A 16282-nucleotide genomic window follows, 5' to 3' on the forward strand; every position below is an offset into this window, starting at 1 on the left:
TACCCTCCCAGACCCGGACCCGCCAGACCCGACGGGTCCAGGATTTCCCCGTTTGCAAACCCGCGGGTTTCAATTTTTTCCAGACCCGCATCTAATCGGGTCTAGACCCATCGGGTAATCGGGTTTCGGGTACCCATTGCCATCCGGACCTTCGTCGCCGCCGATCACCGATGGGGGTGGTGGGTGCGGAGGACGAGGAATTGCTGACGGGTCGGGTCCGGGTGTTGGGGTTGACGCAGGACCCTTTGGGGATCGGTCAGCGTGACTTGTGGGGGTAGACATCACATCATTTTCTCTTCGGGAAACGGTGGAGCGTTTATTTTCAGACTGATTCGTCCGTGACGGCGGCCTCCTCTTTGGGATGTGGCTGGCCGGAGTTGGACAGCCACCGGTGCTCGGTGCGGACGTTTTTGTTGCTTTGTGCATTAAGGCGATGAGTTTCGAGCAAGGAAACGTACATATCTGGGAGCTTGATTTAGAAATAAATGTTAATGTTTGCCAAAGATTTTCCGAGCGATGATCTCAATTTTGAAGACCGGATTAATGTGCTTTTAATTTCCGTGGGAGAGCTACCTTGTATTCTCAATTTTGAGTTCCATGTTCCACATGTGGAAAACATGTAGGAGTACTCCTACATTGCCTTTGTTGACGTATGAAAAAGGGACTATTTTAAAGGACGAAAAGCACAAACAAAATAAAGATGTGAGCATGGTTGTTTTGTAGACAAGGAACGGTTTGCCGGGACGTTTGTCGGTTTTAGGACTGTTTTGACATGCACACAAATTTACAAGACGGAGTTATTTGGCTTACGGCGGAGTTGCCGTTCAAATACTTTTCGGAAATGGGATCGAGATCTTGTTTCTTATGTCCATGAGGAAAATGAGGAGCCATCCATTGATTGTTGGACTGCTACCATGTTAAAGGGCTGGATTTGGAACAAGACAAGATTTGCCTTTTGGAGTGTGGTCACTTGCCTTTTTTAGTCAATCTTTCCTGGATGGGTGTCATTACACAACGGCACGTCAAGTAAATTGGCATCCGGTGCAAGATACAGTGGGCTTTTATGCATCCTGCGTCGACAAGCCTCAAATAAGATCATGCTTATACTTCTGTGGGCGCGCGCGCGTGTGTGAGGGGGGGGGCATCCAAGAAAAATGGAACAGAAGATTAGCATGGCCTTTGCGCAAAGATGACACACACAATACTGTTTATACTTGCCTGTCTAATTTCAAGAAAGAAAGAAAAAAGACATGTTTATTGGAAAAGTTTGATGTGATGATGTTGTCAGTTTCTAAGGAGGTTCTCCAATCGGCGTACAACAACAAGTAATGTGTTATCAACATGTAACAAGGGGACCTCGAGAGGGGCAAATGTACAAGAAAAGAGGGTAAGCACTATACCTTTTTTTCGACAGCGGGTAAGCACTATACTTTTTTTTCAACAACGGGTAAGCACTATACTTTGTAGACTTGAAACACGATCAAAAAGTTTGTTCGTTATGTTGTAACCACAATTGAGATGTACAAAGATTTATAGTGTGGAGAGCTTTTACATAAATGCTAGAGCCTCCGCTGATATTCTTGTTGAATTTGGAATGGTGGTCACGCTTCTCATATGCATAATGCAAAACATTATAACTCTATGTTTCTTTGCTTCTTCAAATTTCGACCAAAATATGTGAGACACGGCACAAGAGTGAAAGTATCAAGACGAAGTAGGAGAATCATATAGGAAAGTACAAACTAACAATGACGGCCAATAAGACTAACATAAACATGATTTGGCGACGCCGCCACAATTTTTTTACCACAACTTCGAAAGAGCACAGTAAGGTGTTAATTTCTAACGATCCTCTCGTATCTTATACTTATTCCAATTCATTAAAACTTGATGGCTCTCACTTTGACATGGTCTTCAAGATGTAACTCTGGCATCTTTTTCTGTCAATGAAAATGCTACAATCCTTAGTTTTGATTAATATCATTAGTATTTGCTATTTTAGATCTCCGTATTTGTCTTTTTTTTTCTTCATGTAGTTCACCTTTGGAAATTCTTTCGATGAAATCTAGCAACTGGACAACGCATTCTAAAATATGCTAATGGAAAACTATTTGCCGGAGGCCGATGGCTTTACCAAGCGTTTGCATCGGGCACTGATCAGCGTAGTCACACTTTGTCGTTTGCAAGGAGAAAACGCTATGCAAAAAACTAAAAAGGTCCTCAACAAAGAAAAACAGTCATCATTTTTTTTAAAGACCCTCCGAAAGAGAGGCAGACAACAAAGCTGGTGGACACGTGGCTGGCCCCATCCACTGCGGTTGATGGCATGGCAACGACGCATCCATATTTGACGAATGTCTGGGTAAGACACTTGGCAAAGCCTACGTGTTAATGGTTTGTTCATTTCCCTTTTGGGTCAAATTACGATGTAAACCATTTATTTTTAGTTGAAATTTTTACTAGGGTTTCATTTTAGCAATAATGTTAAGTAATGTGGATTGAAATCATCATTTTTATTAACAAATAATTATTTATCATTTTCTAAGGTTGTTTTATGGGGGAAAATAAAATAATTCAAAAAAGTTGTCATAAATTAACAACTTTTGGCATGCTGCCATCTTATGGGTATATAAGCTTGAGCTATAAGGGATAAGTCAATAGATACATACTTAACAAAATTAATGCATATTATTTTACATGATAAATAGATATCATACTTGTGTGAGTCCTTAGCATTCATTCAACAATAATCGGAATTTGCGAGCGCAACGACGCCAGTTGTCATGGTCTAACATACCTATACAGCTGTTCTCGCTAAGTATTTGTCTTGCCGTCTCTCTCATCCATGTCATCACCCAAGACATCTTTACTCTTATAAAAGAACCAATTGGTGATGGCGGTCTGTCACCTCGTTTGTTGTAAAGAAAAAACTTCCTCGCCTCTTTCTATTATCAAAAATAAAATTTGATCACCTTCTTTTTCTAATGCAAACAATGAAACCTATTTGGGACCATATTTTTGTCAAATGGAAAAAAAAAGAAAAGAAAAACTATTACAAAAGACTGACACGTGGATAATGTTTCTCACCAAAATTGAAATTAAATAGACCGTGCCACTAATATGCAATAGTGATTTTAGTCTAATTTAGTGATTATTCTAATTTGTTTTATCCATAGCAAGGCATGGATATCTAGCTAGTCTAAATTAACGTGTATTCTTTTTTTTAGGAACACAGTACAAACACATACGCTCACAACACACGCGTACACTCACCCCTATGAACGCACACACGCACACTCTACCCTTAAGAGCACCTCCGGAAGACTGAGTCGGCAGATCTTGAGAGATTGACGAAGTCACCGCTGGCGCCTCGTTGTTGAAGGGTACGTCACCTACCACTGAAAGGATAGCGCCGGTTAAATCCTGGAATAATCCAAGAAATGTGACACCCATATGTCAAGTCTAGGATTTAAACCTGGGTGGGCTGATTACACCACAAGAAACCAAGCCACCTGAGCTAGACTCAGTTCACAAATTAACGTGTATTCTCTTGGTGAGACTAACCAAGTCATCTTTTTACATATATATATTTTTGTCTTTTGCACTGCTATTTTCCTCTCTTAAATTTACCGGTTCCTTTTGCAGCAACACTTTACACACGAGCATAATCTAGTACTCCCTCCGACCGGTATTATTTGTCTCAAATCTGTCCAAATACGAACGTATCTACATATAAAAAAGTCTAGATACATGTAATATTTCGACAAGTAATTCCGGCTGGAGAGAGTATTATATTATAGTCACAAAGGTCAAGCCATGAAACTCCCAAACTGGCTGCTAGTTAGCTGAGGGTCAGATAGAGATTTCTCGCTGTATTAGAATCCAATGCTTTGCTTGAACTTTGCTTTGGAACTAGATTACGAGAAGTTGTCATTATTACTTGATAGGTTAGCCTTGTTGGTCTTCCTTGGATCCGTAGTGCTCATGAACTCCTTATTGAGATACCATCCAAACACAATCGTCTTGTATTCACCCACAAGAACTAGGAGTACTCCTCCAAAGCATCGGCGAATTCGTGCATGCTTTTGGATTTTTCTTTTGCCACGTCGCTCATACGCATGATATGCGTGACCGAAAAATATTCTTTTCTGAAATGGTTGGGTCATCTATGTCGCAGAGGATCTGTTTTAGTTTGGGTTACTACACCGAGAAAGCCAAGGCGCTCCAGTGATTAATCGTTTGTCTTCCATATAAAATAGAGATTGGACCTGATTAACAAAAGTACAGCGTGTCCCCTGTAAAAAGAAAAGAAAAACCTGCAGCGTGTCACGACCTCACGGCAGCCCGGGGCAAAACATGGACGGAGCTGGTATCAGCATCACTTGATACCATTCCTGTGCTCTAGATAAATTTGCTCCCGGCCTGGGCTAAACATGGACGGATCTGCCGTAGACTCGTAGAGGCACTGGTGTTAAAATTTAGCAAACCTTCATTGAATTAGCAAACACGAATGCATGCATGCTTATAAAAGAATCATTAAATAAAGAATAAATTTCACTTTTTACCTCCAAGTTTCAGTTTTTTTAAAGTTTTTATCCAATTTAGTAAGATTTTCGGTATTTTTACCCCACTTAACAAAAGTTGTTCCACAAATTACCCCATTTAAAATTCCGGAAGCTAAATGATGAACTTGTTGAGCAGATGAAATATACTATTATAAAACCACAGCATGTCTCTTACATATTTCAGTGGTAAACAAAATCGATTTAATTGCTGATGGATATTCTTCAAGCATAACAACACTACGTATGTCTCATCTATTACTATCTATTAAATTGGAGTTTGTGGTGATGATTGGGCGTCGTAAGTCAACTTTGTTGAAATTACAACCAATATGTCTTTGTCCGTTATTTTTTTTCCTCCCGTCTTATTCACGATTTTTGCTCCTCCGTCTTACAACCGACGCCACCACGTCCGCATGCCGACCTCGACAGCGCCATGAGCTGCTTACGCAGAAAAATAAAATAAAATAGTTTGTGGTTTTGTTAACCCGTAACAATCCGTAACAACGCACGGGCATACCTGCTAGTACATATTAGGTCTCGACAAAGTTTAAAACACGTAACTATTTTGTGAATAAAAAAACGCATCCAATAAGTAAGTCGCAGCACTATGTCTTCCACCTATCCTCAATGATACCAAATCATCCGTGGTGGATTGCTCGGAACACCTTCCGGTGACCGGTGATCCCTCTGGAACTAAGCTAGCTAGCTGGTGGATGGGTGATGCCGGCGCCAAACTAACAAGAAGTACGCCTCCGTGGTTCCCTGACTCGGCGAGATCCATTGATCGGAGGCAGAAGCAGAGGAACTAATAGCTATAGATATCTTTGCTTCTGCATCTGCAGTTTAGCATCGGAAGGGCCAGGGAGCCAGTGTACGTCTCTGAGTTCCCACGCCACGTCGTCCTGCAAGTGGAGGCCATATATCAAAACGAAGGGGATTTGGGTCAAAATTTTAGACGGGGTAATTTGTGTAACAACTTTTGTTAAACTGTGTAAAAAACAGAAATCTCACTAAATGGGATAAAAGCTGTCAAAAAAAACTGAAACTTGAGTGTAAAAAGTGGAATTGTCGAAATCCCCAAACCAACTATCTTGCCTATCACTCAGCTTTGTTAGAATACGAGAAGGAACATCCAATCTAAGCATATACGGAGTATTGTTGGGTCGGGGTTAGTGGATAGCCGAAGAATGCCGTGCATGGATCACACGAAAAGAGAAAAGAAAAGAAACCCTGTGTGATCCGCGCTGACGCGACCTGTGCGCCTGGCAAAGATCACCACAAAATTTGCACATGCATGCCCTTACCTGACTCCGATTTTACAGGTGCGATTTTCTTGGTGTTTATCACCACACCGACTGTTCGGACAACAGGTACACGCACACGTGTCGATACGTCCATAGCTTCTCCATTAATTAGCAACACCAGCAGTACTCAAACACTGATATATTATTACGTACTATAAATTGCTTTTTTCAATGAAGATTGCACTGGTGAAGCATCCAAGTGATTCGTTAGCCAAGGCAGGCTGGCAGTATGGCATCAATCATTCGCAAAGATACACCGTACGGTACACAAGATCAAATCCCTACGTACACGTACGTACACCTGCTTCCTTGTCTGCTGGACGTACTATTGTAGCATTCTTTTGTTTTATACTTCGATTCGTGTCTTCACCAGATATATGATGGGACTTGGGTATGCTATGAAACTAAAGATGATGTGCATTAATGTGTGGTTGGTTGCGTGGTTCATATAACCTGGCGCTGTCTAATTAAGTTTGTTCGAGCATAATTTTAACAGGAATTATCTGCACAAAACTGCAATGATGATTTTAAATTACAGCTGGGTAATATCCCAGGCTTTGACTTCATGATGCTAAACAACGCATCCACATGTATAGATATCGAGCCTGCTGATTGCTACTAAATCAAAAGACCCAATTCAGGATTGTAACGACTGTCCCATCCGCATGGATTCCGGAGCTTACAGTTTACAGATCTTGCCTATGTTCGAGAAATGCAAGAGATTGCATTGGCGATCCATCTAGCGAACTGATCATGAGCTGCTTTTCCAGGCTAGAGATACTACAAGATTTGCCTGGGAAATGCCGTAGATCGCCAGAAGAAGCAGCATGCATATATACTGTTCTGATTATCATGGCCAATTGTCCATCGACATCGATTCTCTCCTCCGCTCTCGAGCCTCACCCCGAGTTCGATTAGCGATATTCACCGTCTCTTCCGGTATAAGTGGTGGTGGTGGTGGGTGGATCACTGGATTGTCACTTCGGTCCAAGATATGGTTTTCGTTGCGTTCGCTTCGACACGGCCAGAGTGAGCGCGCCGCTAACGCCATGATCGATCTGACTGAGCATGCGGTCGAACTAAGGACGTGTTGTACGTGAATCTCTTGAGGTCCGAGCTGCGCGTGCTGGATCGACCGATCGATATACAGAGCGAATCATCAACTTGGATGCTGCCTGACGTACGCTGACAAGAGACGGTGTGATCTAGTAGATCCTGCCCTGCTCTGCTCTTCTTCCGTGTGGGCCGCCGCTGTCGGGAGCGCCCGAGCAGGTTGGCACTTGCGGAAGAGCAATCTCGTTTTCATGGGCCATACCAGCGCATTCACCGCACCAAACCGGAGAACCGCAGGAAAAAGAGTAGTACATGCGCAGATAAAGGCCGATTGCACGGACGGACGAACAGGCCCGATATGATCGAAACTGGTAGATGGTCGGCCCAGCAGAAGTCTCAGACAGGAGATTGCAGCTTTTTAAGAAGTGGAGGCCCAGTGTCCTTGGTCCGTGTTATGGATTTATTATGGATTTTGGGCTCCCGGGCACTAGATTAACGCAACTTGCCAAAAGCTAGCGTTTCTTCTGAATGGCTCTCTGAGTCTTTAAATCTGAATGGCCCAGCCCACCGGAACAGGGCAACCATATATGCACTATTTGGACCAAGGTATGTTCTAAAAGGATTCTAAAAAAAAAAGGGTATGTTCTAAAAGAAAAAAACTTGGACCAATGTATGCTTGACCGAATGCAGCTAGGTGTCTTCCAACTGTGCTGTCAAAAGAAAAGGTGTCTTCCAACTGGACACAAATCAACTTTTTTTTAAAAATCGAACACAAATCCAATTTGGCGCATCTTTGGCGTAGTATAATTTCTTCCCTTATTTTCTTGAAACAGAGACGCAAAGCTTGACTCAGCCAATACGGGAGGACACAGTCCAGAAAGCACGAGCAAAAAGAAAGGGAGCGGGGAACTCCGTGGCCTACTCTACCGAGATCAAGGGTCGCAAGTAATTGTTCCTGGCTAATTTTTTTTAAATAATACGATTTTTTTAATCATTTTCAAAAATAATACGCATTTTTAAATTTTTTTAAAAATAATACGGCCTCGGCCAGGCCGAGGCCGATTGGGCCCAATCGGCCTGGCCCAAGCCGATTAGGCCCAGTCGGCCTCGGCCAGGCCGACTGCAGGCCGCTTGCGCCCGGGCTGCCCGACTGGCGCCCAGTCGGCTTGGGCCAGGCCGACTGGGCTGTCGGCTTCGCCTGGGCCGATTGGAGCCGACCGCGCACGGGCCCGCGCGCCTTTTCTCTTTTTCCCTTTATTCCTTCCCTTCTTCCTCCCCAGGCCGAGCCCGAGCAGCCCAGCGCCCAGCTCGCCCTTCCCTGCCCTTCCCTTCTGTTGTTGCTGTTCTCTTCTTCCTCCTCAAAAATGCCCCCAATTTCTAGCCAAAATTAGTGAGATTTGTTCCCGTTTAACCCACAAAACTGCATCCCTTGCTATTTAGCACCCAATGACACCTTGATCTACTCTTTTCGTTGAACATTTTGAGCTAATTTCGTGTTCCTAAGTTTGGGCAATGGTGGTGGTTTGGAGGAGTTTGGAGGTGGTGGTGGTGCTCATCCGGTGACCGTGGGGCTGCTCGAGGTTGGGGTTCGCACGCTTCAAGGGTAAATCCTAATCTCTCACGTATTTATCCTATAATGTATATGTTTATGAGGATATGTGTGTACGTATATATAGAAGTATGTTTTAGCGTTTGGTAGTGCTCATTATTTTGGACAACTGTTAATGTCCTACTGCTTAGTATTTGATGCATCTAAATATTATGGCCGGGAGTAATATGTTTTGATAGAATAGATTTTTTTTATGCCGTACTGCTTAGTATTTGACACGTATTAATATTTTTAATATGCCGTACTGCTTAGTATTTGATGCGTATTAATATTTTTAATATGCCGTACTGCTTAGTATTTGACGCGTTTAAACATTTTTAATATGCCGTACTTGTGATTATTTGACGCGTACTAATATTTTTAATATGCCGTACTGCTTAGTATTTGACGCGTCTAAACATTTTTAATATGCCGTACTGCTAAGTATTTGACGCGTCATAATATTTTTTATATGCCGTACTGGTTAGTATTTGACGCGTATTAATATTTTTTATATGCCGTACTGGTTAGTATTTGACGCGTATTAATATTTTTTATATGCCGTACTGGTTAGTATTTGACACGTATTAATATTTTTAATATGCCGTACTGCTTAGTATTTGACGCATCTAAACATTTTTAATATGCCGTACTGCTTAGTATTTGACGCGTATTAATATTTTTAATATGCCGTACTGGTTAGTATTTGACACGTATTAACATTTTCAATATGCCATACTGGTTAGTATTTGACGCGTATTAATATTTTTTATATGCCGTACTGGTTAGTATTTGACGCGTATTAATATTTTTAATATGACGTACTGCTTAGTATTTGACGCGTATTAATATTTTTAATATACCATACTGCTTAGTATTTGACATGTATTAATATTTTTTATATGCCGTACTGCTTACTAATTGACGCGTCTAAACATTTTTTTAGGCATCAGAGATGTCCGGTGTAGTGAAGTTTGTTTTTTACTACGGTTCCGGTACTGTCTTAACAACCGAGCACCGAGCTGATCTGAGTCAGTTTAAGTACGTGGAGTTGGATCTAACAGCCCCTCAAACATGAACGTTTAGTCAGCTGCAAGAATGGTTGGTAGGATGTTTAGCGGTCAATCCTGAAACATACACCGTCCGTGTGCAAGCATTGTGGACCAAGTCAAGTTCAAATATTTTCTGGGTTTTGAGGCCGATAGACCGGACATCAAAGTGGGTGCGCTGGTTACAAAGTTGCGAGAAAAGGGGAACTACACCTGTCGCCTTAATCCAGGTTGTCGCTCATGAGACCAATCCAGCTGAAGGCGAGGGTGAATCAAGTTATGACTTGTCCAATGCAAACTCTGTGTCGAATGCTGGAGGTGGTGGTTATGAATCAGGCCAGAGCTCCGGGGCAGTAGGAGAGGATGAGTACACTGGCGAGGCAGATGCGGACGAAGAAGATGGTCACTTGCAGAACGAGATGGAGGATGAAGATACAGATGGTCGTAGTTCTTATGACGATGAGTCTCATGAGTCGGACGAAGAGGAGGTGCCAATTCCTGCATCATGGAATCAGCACTTCTCTTCAGCTATGACCGTGAACGATGGGCATGACTCTGCATGGCAATATCATAAGAACAACATTGCGAATGGTGCCAGATTTCCTGACAAGAAACATCTGCAGGATGCCATAGTTGCTTGGGCAATGTCCACGCAAAGGGTTTTCAAAACAACAGTCTCTTCACAAAAATATCTGACAATGGAGTGCGAACAAATAGATTGTCCCGAGAGGGTGCATGGCTATGTTCCTAAGTATGACACAGATTGGGTTGTGAGTGACTTGGTGTTGCACAGATGTGTCATTCCGAGTATCCCTCAAGACCATCGTAACCTCTCATCGACGCTTCTTGCTCGGTTGCTTTACATGGAGATAGTGGAGAGCAAAGCAATAGAAGTGAAGGCCATCATGCATAAGGTCAGGGTAAGGTTTAAGTATAACATTTCGTATGGCAAGGCTTGGATGGCTAAGCAGAGGGCTCTTGAGGAAAGATTTGGTTCGTTTTTCGACTCGTACGACTCTGTTGTCCGCCTCCTCCATACACTGCAAGCCCGTAATCCAGGCACCTATGTCGACATCCAACACTTCATGCACCCAGAGTATCCAACTGTGAGGGTGCTGCAACGACTGTTCTTCACTTTCGGTGTATGCGTCCAAGCTTTCCATCATTGTCGACCGGTGTTATGCGTAGATGGCACTTTTCTCACTGGCAAATACAGGGGGCAGATCTTGACCGCCATTGGTCAAGACGGCAACAATCAAATCGTTCCGCTCGCATTTGCTTTCGTGGAGGGTGAGAACACTGGAAGTTGGTTATGGTTTTTCAGGCAGCTCAAGAGAGCAATTGTGCATGATAAGCCGAATGTGTGCATCCTTCATGACAGACATGCAGGCATACTCAGTGCGATAAAAACACTGACAAACCCTGGGCCTGATGAACAAACTCCATGGCAGGACATGCAGAGTCGTTGGTGCATGCGGCATTTGGGGGCCAACTTTTTCTCGTAGTTCAGGAACAAGTCACTTATGAATCTATTCAAGAAACTCTGCAAACAGAACCAACAATGGAAGTACACTAGGATATGTGGTTATCTTGATGAGTTCACGAAGAAACATGTTAGGGAGAGGACAGCGGCACGAAACGCGGCGGTAGCAGCACATGTAGCAGCAGTGGCTGCACAGACAGCAGTTGGAACAGGACCATCTGAGGAAGAACCTGTTGGGCTTTGTGACTTGCCAGGGTTTGACCCACCCGTCACTAGGAGAAGGGTTGGGAGGCAGATTAAAAACTTCCAGCAGTGGATAGAGCACGAGCCTCTGGAGCGGTGGTCTTTGCTACACGACACACATGGCGCAAGGTACGGTGTCATGACTACTAACCTGGCAGAGACATACAACTTTGTCCTGAGGGGAAATAGGGCTTTACCACTTACAGCCATCGTCGAGGGTATTTTCCATGGCACGGTGAAGTATTTCAGAGAAAGATGCCAGAGAGCTTAAATGCATATCATGAACAACGCAAATACACCGTACTGTGAAAAGATTATGAAGTACATGGATGGGAAGATGGAAAAAGCTAGGTCGCATACTGTCGTCGCCATCGGTAATCAAGAACACAGGTTTGAGGTGCGCTTGCCAACTGACAAGTTCGGCGTTGGAAATGAATTGAGGACACAGGAGGTGAAGATTGGAAATGAAGCGTGGCCAACGTGTGAGTGCACCTGCAACAAACCAAAGTTGCTTCACCTTCCTTGCTCACATGTACTTGCTGCTTGCGGGCAGCTAGGGATGGACGCAATCTCATTTGTGTCTCCCTATTACCTGAAAGAGTCTGTGCTTAACACATGGACGGGTGAGATGCTAGGGTTTTGTGCAATGGGCAATTTCAACAAGGTAACCCTTGGTGAAAGGCGGTACATCCCTGACCCCGGGCTACTGCGGACAGGCACAGGCAGACGCCCGTCCAGGCGCATCCGAAATGATATGGATGAATCTGAAGCCGGAGGACCGTCACGACAATGTTTTCGATGCAACCATTTTGGCCACAGGAACACTTATTATCCAACTTTCGGTACTGGTGGAGCTACTGCCCGTGGAAGAGGCAGACGTGGACGACGAGGGAGAGAAAGAAACTAGGCTTATCATGCATATGTGAAACTATGTGTTAATTTGTACCCTATGTTTTAATTTGTACAATTTGTGGAACTATGTGTTAATTTGTACTCCGTGAAATTATGTGTTAATTTGTACTCTATGTGGAACTAAGTTTTATTTTGTACTTCGTGAAACTAAGTGTTAATTTGTGCCCTATGTTTTAATTTGTACTCTGTGTGAAACTGTGTGTTAATTTTTACGCTTTGTTCAATTATGTTTTAATATGTACTCTCGGTTTAACTATGCTTAACTTAATTTGTATGTCTAACTATGTTTATAAATGTTGCAGGCACAAAATGGAGAGAGTATCATTGCTATCTCCAGAGATTGAGAGTAAGCATCGGGCTGCTCGATTGGTGGCGCATCCTGGGAGTGTCGAGCCCCTTGTCACGCGCACTCCTAAGGAAAATTGGATGATACACCTTGTCTGGATTCAGCGGTATTTATTCAATCATCCCTTGCATGTACATTTTATTTATTCACCCCTTGCATGTACAATTAATTCAATAATCCCTTGCATTTACATTTTATTTATTCATCCCTTGCATGTCCACTTTATTTATGCAGTTTGAAGTGGGCTGGCCTTTTACCTTTCGCACGACTTGTTGAGGCAACTCGTGCGGAAATGGTAGAGGGCGAGTGACGAGGCTTCAACTCTAGACGGGTACAAATTGACCACTCGCTGCTGAGCTGCTTAGTGGACAGATGGAGGCCCGAGACACACACGTTTCACTTTCGCTGGGGAGAGATGGCTCCTACTCTTCAGGATGTGTCGATGCTGCTGGGACTACCATTGGTGGGTGATCCCATAGGACCGTTGCAGGCACCAGCTGATTGGCAGGAGGGTATGGCACTACGCTTTCAAGGTATGTGTTAATTCGTGCTCTGTGTTTTAATTTGTTTGTACTCTATGTGGAATTATGTGTTAATTTGTGCCCTACGTTTTCAAGGTATTCTTGCCGGAGCTGGGCCACTCACCTCGGAGGCTCACGGACCTAAGCTAGATTGGTTGCTCAATTACCAGGTTAGATCGATGTGTTTTAAGTTAATATATCTAACTCATATACTTGCATGGGTTTACTAACACTTGGTTTTTGTTGCATGCAGATTCAGAAGTTTGGGTATCCAGAGACCCAAATGACTGAGCCTCAGATCACTCGGAGCCTTGAGGCATATATAATGTGACTTCTCGGGAAGGTGATGTTCACCGAGAACCACGTCACCACCATTAGCGCACGCTACATCCCTATTGCAGTGGAGATCGCGAATGCAACTTGTGGTGACGACATCACACAGAGGAGTTGGGGTTCGGCCGTCTTAGCGGCTACGTACCGAGGTATGTGCAATGCTTGCCAGCTTGCGTCGCCCAAGTCAGCCCTGCTTGGATGTCCTTTATTGTTGCAGCTCTGGTCGTGGGAAAGGTTTTCTATCGGCCGACCAGACGTTACGGGTGATCACCCTAACCCTGAGCAGGAGTTGTTTGACTTAGAACACATCGACCTGCCTACTTTCGTGACAATTTGGACACGTAGCAAGGTATGTCGAATGTGAAATTCATACATTAGTTTACATAAACCATGAAAGAAGCTAACTTGTTTTTTTTACAGAGACGCTTTGCACACGATCAGGTCAGGAATTGCTACCCATCATTCAACGAGCAGTTCGACGTGTTGCACTCTGAGGCGGTTGTCTGGGAGCCGTACACACAGGACGCCATCGAGGATAGATACCCTGGCGGGATGTCCACGGTCTGCACGAGAGATTACGCTTACTGGATGACAAAATCAAACATCATCTTTGACGTCTGCGTGGAGGAGATGGCCCAGCAGAGGGTCATGAGGCAGTTTGGGGCACGCCAATTGGTCGTTCCTCCACCGACGGAGGATCCACTTCCACAGGTCGTCCACAGGTATCTGCGGTTCTCTAATTTATGATTGTCGTCCAGAATTGTCCAGAATTTATTTATCAACTTTCTATTGCGATCTCAGGTTTACCAGGAAGGGAAGTACCAGGACCCAGACTCAGTGGCTGCAGAGGGTTCAGTCGTACGTCATAGAGTGGGAGACTGCGACGACACGGGTTTGGCCATTGGCGGCCTTTGATCTCGATCTATTCAACGGATATTTGCAGAGGTACATGACAGCTACCCGATTGACCATCATTCAACACTCTCACCCCCAGGAGATAGCCGAGCCGAGTTTGCAAGATATGTACCCTAGCCAGTCTACTTCAGGCTCTAGACAGCACACGGTAAGTATCTTCTCTTAACATAATGCATGTGTTTGTTACGTACTTTGCCATATATATGTAATACTCTTCGTGCCAATTGCAGGCTCAGTTGACACAGGATTTACAGGACGAGTTCGCTGCGTATGGACGTTCGCTTTCGACCGGTCCACTTCTACTACCATGGGAGCCGCACCAGTCCTGGCTTAGACAAATGGAGGAGAAGCTACGCTCTGTTTACGCGGCTATCACGTGCACAGACCCAGCCACAGGGTATGTATATTTTTATCTATTGTGTTTGTTACCATGACTGCTACACAATTGTAATGCTAAGTACTTTCACACATGCAGGAGCCTACGGGCATCAGTCATCGTTGTCCGAACCCTCGTGGGGTAGTAAGCAGGATCACGCTCAAGGAGAGGACTATTCTGTCCAACACAGCTGGATGTTCAGTACTCCACCACCAGACCCCACACAGGAGGATACACAGTATCGTGAGGATGGGTCCGTGATTCTTCAGCACAACGTAGTGCCTCCTCATAGGTATGGCTGGACCATGCCACAGGCACCCCCGGAACGCCGTCCCAGACGTTGTGCCTGATATTTGGATGTAGGTCCTATGTATGAGACATATTTCTACCTATGTATGAGAGAGACATGTTACTAATTTTTGCATTCTTATTCAAGTTACATTTGCATATAAATAACGGCAGGACTTAAATACATATGCAATAGAAAGACTGAAATTAAAACCGACAACTTAAAATAAACGGGAAACGGTGGCAGTAAAAGGAGGCGGGAAAAGGAGGCGGTAAACGGTGGCGGAAAAACGAGGCGGGAAACAATGGCGGGAAAACGAGGCGGGAAACGGTGGCGCGAAAAGGAGGCGGGAAAACCAGGCGGGAAAAAGAGGAGGGAAACGGTGGCGGGAGAATGAGTTTGAGAGCCTATAAATACCTCATCTCCGGTAGTCATCCAAGCATCCTTCCCACTACTGTTTTTTCCAATATTTCAGTGTTCCCAAATGAGTTTGCCTTGCTCGGACCAGGGCGAGAGGCCGAGGAGGATGAAAGATGCGATGTTGCCTCTGGGGGTGGAACATCTCAGGTGTTGGTGTGGCAATCTATGCAAGGTGAAGGAAGTGACAGATTTTTCAGATAAGCTGGGCATGAGGTTTTTCATGTGCGCGAACTATGAGTATGAACCACCTGTCCCGGTTTCGCCGTACGACAAGCCTCCGGTAAGCACATTTAGGTGTTCTAAAACATGTTTGTTGTGTCATATCAGATTTGTAACAGTAGTCTTTTTTGTAGTCTCCTCCGCCCCTATGCATGTGGTATCGTTAGATTGACACAGAGATGCCGGATTGGGCGGTGGAAGAGATCAAAACAAGGTCTCGAAATGCATGGCAGCGTTTCCACGCGGAGGAGCATGCGGAAAAAGCTGCAGCCCAGGAGAAAGAGGAGCAAGAGAGAGAGATGAAAGAGCATAGGGAGGAACAACGTCGTTGGATTGACGAAGCACTGAGGAAAAACAAGGAGAAAGCGCTTGAGATGCAAGAGGAGCAACGAAGGCGCAAGGATGCTCATGAGGCAGAAAGGGAGAGGCAAAGAGAAAGGGCCGCCGTGGCAAAGGCTGCAGAAGAACGTGGTGATACGAGCGGAAAATGGCCTAAGTGGACTCAGTAGTGCTTGTGTTTTTATGTATTTGCTATTTTTAATTATGTCCAATTGCGGTATTACCAATGTATGTTAATTTACTCGTGACTTGGTTCCGTAACCAGCACATTATCGATGTATGTTAATTTATCTAAATATCAAGTCTTTCAGTTCAAACAAACCGCAA

Source organism: Brachypodium distachyon, chromosome 1 (assembly GCF_000005505.3).
Source record: "Brachypodium distachyon strain Bd21 chromosome 1, Brachypodium_distachyon_v3.0, whole genome shotgun sequence".
NCBI classification, from domain to species: domain Eukaryota; kingdom Viridiplantae; phylum Streptophyta; class Magnoliopsida; order Poales; family Poaceae; genus Brachypodium; species Brachypodium distachyon.